Here is a 6000-nt window from a genome sequence, read left to right as displayed (position 1 = left end):
TGTTTTCTTTTTTAAATCTTTTTCTCCATCCAATCAATCAACAAACCTCTTCTATTTCCTTTGTGATGCTTTAGATATTTATTAATTCTTTTCTTCCTTTCCACTAAGAAGACCCTGGGTTAGATCATGAGTGGATAAAATAGCCTCCTGGATCATCCTATTATCAGTTTCTCCTCTTTTTTTTCTAGGAATGACTATGAACATTTTAGTTAGAATCATTCAAACATCAATACCGAGTTCAAACTCTTTATCAGAGTGGCTATGGCCCTTCATGATATGCTACCTGATCACCACTCTAACTCAAATATTGTCTACTCCACTGCTTTGCTCCAGTTATATAGAAAAATGCAATTTTCTGCCTAGCCATCCTCTGACTTCTAGATTTTTTTTATTATGGTAAAATATATGTAATGTATACATGTATAATAATGTGTACATTATTTTATATTATATTTTACTTTTATTTATTATTTTTTAATGTTTATTTTTGAGAGAGAGAGAGAGAGAGAGAGAGAGAGAGAGAGAGAGAGATACAGAGCATGAGCTGGGGAGGGACAGAGAGAGAGGGAGACAGAGAATCCGAAGCAGGCTCCAGACTCTGAGCTGTCAGCACAGAGCCCAGTGCGGGGTTCGAACTCACGAACTGTAAGATCATGACCAGAGCCAAAGTCAGACGCTTAAGTGACTGAGCCCCCCCAGGCGCCCCTACATTATTTTATAACAAATGTGTAAAATTTACCATTTTAACAATTTTGGTAAAAATTCGGTAATTTTTTTTGTAAAGAGTATACATTTCAGTGGCATTAAGTATATTCATACTGTTGTGTAATCATCACCACTGTCCATCTTCTGAACTTCCTAATTTTCCCAAAAGGAAACTGCACCCATTAAACAAAAACTCTCTGTTCCCCCCTCCCCCGGCCCCTGATAGCCACCATTCTATTTTCTGTCTCTGTGAATTTGACTACTCTGTATATACCTCATATAAATGGAATTACATATTTGTCCTTTTTTGACTGGCTTATTTCACCTACCACAATGTCTTCAAGGTTCATTTATGTTGTAGCCTGTGTCAGAATGCTTTTTAAGGCTGCATAATATTCCACTGTATGTATGTATCAGTTTGTTTACCCATTCATCCATCAAGGGATATTTGTAGTTTTTACTCTTTTAACATATCCTGCTAATTGCAAAGGATTAATCTTCCTACACCTTGTTTTAGTCTTATTACTTGACTGCTCAGAAGTCTTCAGTGAGTTCCTTCTTTCTTTTTTCTAAAGATTTGATTTTTTATTTGATTTTATTTTTTTGAGGGAGAGAAAGAGAGAGTGTGTGAGTGGGGATGGACAGAGAGAGGGAGAGAGAGAATCTTAAGCAGGCTCCATGCTCAGCACAGAGCCCGACCTGAGGCTCGATCTCACCACTGTGAGATCATGACCTGAGCCAGAATCAAGAGTTGGACGCTTAACCGACTGGGCCACTCAGGCGTCCCCTCAATCAGTTCCTTCTTACTGGTAGGATCAGGTGCAGCGTTCATAGCCTAATGTGCATAGCTCTCCCCTGTCTGGGTCTGGTGCTCTGTATAGAATATTATTGCCCAGAGGTGCCTGGGTGGCTCTGTTGGTTGGGCATCCAACTCTTGGTTTTGGCTCGGGTCATGGTCTCACAGTTTGTGGGTACAGGCCATGCATCTGACTCTGTGGTGGTGGTGTGGAGCCCGCTTGGGATTTTCTCTTCCTCTCTTTCTGTCCCTTCCCCACTTGCACGTGGGTGTGCCCTCTCTCAAAATAAATGAATAAACATGAAAAAAATTAAAAAAATAATCTTATTTCCCATTATTAATCTTCAACATTTGTTCATGAAACAAATATTTTTTTCAATGCCTGGTATGTGTTGGCCCTGAGAGAAGTGCTACTGATCCAGCATTAAACCAAAATGACCTGGTCCCTTGTCTCATGGAACTGACCTCAGAGCTAAGTGATTCCTTCATTCATGCCAGAATGCTGTCCCCTTTCACCTTGGGAGCTAGCTACTTCGCCCAATATGAAATTGCTAAAAATCATTTGGTGACCAACTTACTAAAAGCTAATTCTCTACTAATCATTTGGTCAAAAGATGAACTTGCCAAAATACTGAGGTTTTCTAAAAAAATACTTTTGCCTTGGTGTCACTGAAGCTCTTTTCTTGGAGATATATTTTGGCCAAATGCTATTTATTTTTTAATTCAATTTAATTTTATTTTGGTGCAAAAACCTGTTTTTATTAAAGCACTGGGACAGAGGGCAGAAAGACCCCCTGTCAAATGCTGTTTAATATCAACTTTGTGTTTCACATTGTACACCCCGAGAATTCCTAAAACACTTAATACTTTCTATAGAATGATTAAGTTTTTAACACTGATTTTTGTCTTAATTACCATTGCCTCTGTCCCTGTTGCTTCTGTCCCTAAATGTGCCCTTGCATTGACCTGGTGCAATGGCTTTGACAGATTGTCCAATGTAAGGTATTTCGCAGATTATTGCTCAGTAAATTGGTTATTCATTGAATTAGTCATTAGGCGGCTTATCATTTGGCAAATCAGTTTTGAAAAAATTTCAAAATGTCTTCTCTCCCTTGTAATAAATCAGAGGAAGCATTTTCTTCTATTTTTCAAGGTCTATCCTCTCTAAGTTGAACCATAATATCTTTTGATAACTCTGTTGATTTGTCTTTAGTGGTGTCCTGACCAGAACCAATAGTTGGTTGGTTAATCATGAGAAGTTGGGAGATAATAGAAAATCATACAGACACATCTCTTAAAATAAAACATATTAATGTATATTCTATTAGCCAGTGTTTCAGTGTAGGGTCAAGGCATTTTCTTTGCAAATGGGCCAACTGATTATTCAAATCATCTCTCTTACATAAACCGTACTCAGAATGAATCACCTATGATTTCCAGTTTCAGTTTTTTTAAAATAAGAGCGAGATCTTAAAGACACTTGTGCTATAATGAATGCAGAATCCTTGTGTATTTTTATTATTCTTTCCTGTCATGAACAGTTGTCTCATTCACATTCAATTTAAGAGCAGATTTCCTTTCCTTTCCTTTCCTTTCCTTTCCTTTCCTTTCCTTTCCTTTCCTTTCCTTTCCTTTCCTTCCCTTCCCTTCCCTTCCCTTCCCTTCCCTTCCCTTCCCTTTCCCTTTCCCTTTCCCTTTCCCTTTCCCTTTCCCTTCCCCTTCCCCTTCCCCTTCCCCTTCCCCTTCCCCTTCCCCTTCCCCTTCCCCTTCCCTCTCCTCTCCTCTCCTCTCTTCTTTCTTTCTTTCTTTCTTTCTTTCTTTCTTTCTTTCTTTCCTTCTCTATTTCTTTCTTTCTTTCTTTTAGAGAGAAAGAGAGAGCACGAGTGGGGGATAGGGTCAGAGGGAGAGAAAGAAAGAGAATGTTAAGCAGGCTCCAGGCTCAGCATGGAGCCTGATGCAGAGGTCGATCCCATGACCGTGAGATTATGACCTGAGGCAAAAGTCAAGAGTCAGATGCTCAACCCACTAAGCCACCCAGGCCCCCCCTCAGAGCAGATTTTCATAGCAACTCATCTTTATTGATTCTTTAAAAGAATCCAGTTTGTATTTTCAAGGAAATATAACTCTCTCTGTTGTCCTATTTCATCAGATAATGTAAATACTTAATTGAATTATATAATTACAATAATAACTACAAGTGGCACAGCTTGACTCCTTTGGAAAGCCTACCATGAGGTTGGTGGGAGTAGAAGCCTGAGGGCACGTGACAGAGGAGACTGGTGGCTCTGAGCACTGAGAAGCCATGGTATCAGCTGGTGTGTTTTCCTGAGAACATAGGGAGTACTGTTAAATGCATAGTCTTTAGTGCAGTTTGGCTAAAAAGGCTTTTACTGTATTTGTTCATACATAGACAAAGGTATGTGTGTGCTTACTATCTTATAATGAAGTAGGAGCTGACGAGGGGTTTATCAGAAATTGGTATGGGGAACTGCACAAATCCTTCAGGTTAAAATGATAGGAAAAGGGGACTTCTACATTTGATGTAAACTTGCAGTGATGTATCAGAGATCCAGAACCTAGGGCAACGAGGGTGGAGAGAGGGAAGAAGAAGCAGAGTCTTAGACTGTCATGATTGGCCCCTTTATCCCCAGGCGATGCATTTTTCCACATGGGCCATCTCTGCCAACAAGTCCCCTCCTCCGCTTATGTGACCGAGCAGGGCACAGCCAGGTGTTTTAGCCACTGGGGAGGGAAGCCCTCTGGTGCTTTTCACCTGACTGCCCACCTTTTGGCCCTCTTCCTCCATGTAAAGGTGTGCGGGTGGCACTCCGTCAGGGTGTGTTATGTGCACTTTCGTACAGGTGTGTGGGAAGGAATTGTGTGTGGGGGTGGGAAGTGGATGCCCCCTTTCTAGTTTTCAGTACTGACGCAGTCCTGCTCAGTGCTCATACCAGTAAAACTTATCCTTCCTAATCAGAATCAAGGCGATGGAATAACAGTAATGTAAATTATTCTGTGCCATGCTTTTATGGTGTTAGTGTGGTTTATTGCTTCATTTAATGAGATAAATAACAAGACTGCTTGAAAGAGGTGTTCTTTGAAGAAAACATTAACTGAGGTGAGAAAGGAGTTGTCTTTCTGTTTCTCCCTTGCTTGCAGTCCTATCTGGGTACTTTTTAAATTATCTTCTCCGAGCTTTGTCTCATGAAGGTACAGCTGTATCAGGACATTGGCTTGTGGGGGCTCATTGTTACTCCCCCCCCCCCCTTTAATAGATGCAGTTTTTGACAGAAAAGAAAGATCAATAAACAATGTCAAGGAGAGCACAGCCCCTAGGCTCAGTCGTGAGGACAGCTTTTGGAAAATAGTGGCTGGGATTCCCTTGTCTGTGATCTTGTTTTCTAACTGCCCAAATCTGCATTGTCACAGATGGGCACCTTTTTGCTAGATCAAGGAAAAGATGAATTCTGTGGCTTTGGAACAATGTTTTCTTCAACTGCTTAACCACAGGCAGAATAAAGTCTTTTTGGGAAAGGGAAACTGGACTACAGGCATCTTTCTTCCACCAGAGGATGAAATGGATCCTCAGCCGGCCTCACCACACACACCCCTTGCTTTATATTAACTTGCATTGAAATCTTACAGACTGTCCTCGATCTCTGAACTCGAAAATCTCTTGTAATACTATAAATTACCCTCACTGGCTTCCCTTTTTAAGCTCTAGTGAATAATCCAAGTGTTCTCAAGTTTCTGTTCTAAACATGTCCCTCCAGGGACCTGCAGTGAAAATAAGGCGTTGTTTTACGTTGTTTGAACACTGCATGAACCCAGCCCCTGCTTTGATTTTGGAAGCTGACCATATTTGAGGCAGTTCTCCTAGCCTACAGCTGTGCCAGAGTCTTCTCTTCTCCTCATTGCCTCCAGGGCCAGGACCCTCTGACTGCGTGGAGGTGGGGTAAGAAGTGCAACCCGCTGTAGGGAAAAGCGGAGGCTCTCTCACCCAGTGAAGCAGTGAGCCTCAACAAAAATGGCTGGATGAGAACTGCCCAACAGAATGCTGTGCAAATATTAGACATGTGGTCAGTCTTTGTTGAATGAGCAGATGAAGGCCGAAGAGGGTGGCAGTCATGCTATTCTCAGCCCGGCCTCCCTGGTGACAACTTTCATCTCTAGTTACTCTCCTTAATGCTTCACCTGCTCTCTCCATCCATTGCTGCCCTGCGCTTTCTTCTCTAACTAGGGGAAAAGACAAGGGCTAGTCTGAGAGTCACGTTATCAGTCAGGACAGGGCTGATGGCAGTTAAAGGTCATAGACTGAGGAGGCTTCAGAACCAACCGCAGACATAGACACCTGCCTCTGCTGTGCTGCCCTGATGCTTGGATAGATGGGATTGTCATAGGTGGTCAAAAGACATTCATGGAATACTGACTCTTCAGTGTCCAGGTTGGGTTTCTAATATTTTCTAAGTGAAGGGGTTGAAAATAGGCTGTGTTCACGG

Source organism: Lynx rufus, unplaced genomic scaffold (genome assembly GCF_022079265.1).
Source record: "Lynx rufus isolate CCGP_SWC_20201006 ecotype Redwood Valley unplaced genomic scaffold, mLynRuf1.p SCAF_1, whole genome shotgun sequence".
Classification (NCBI taxonomy): Eukaryota; Metazoa; Chordata; class Mammalia; order Carnivora; family Felidae; genus Lynx; species Lynx rufus.
This window is presented reverse-complemented; position numbering follows the sequence as displayed.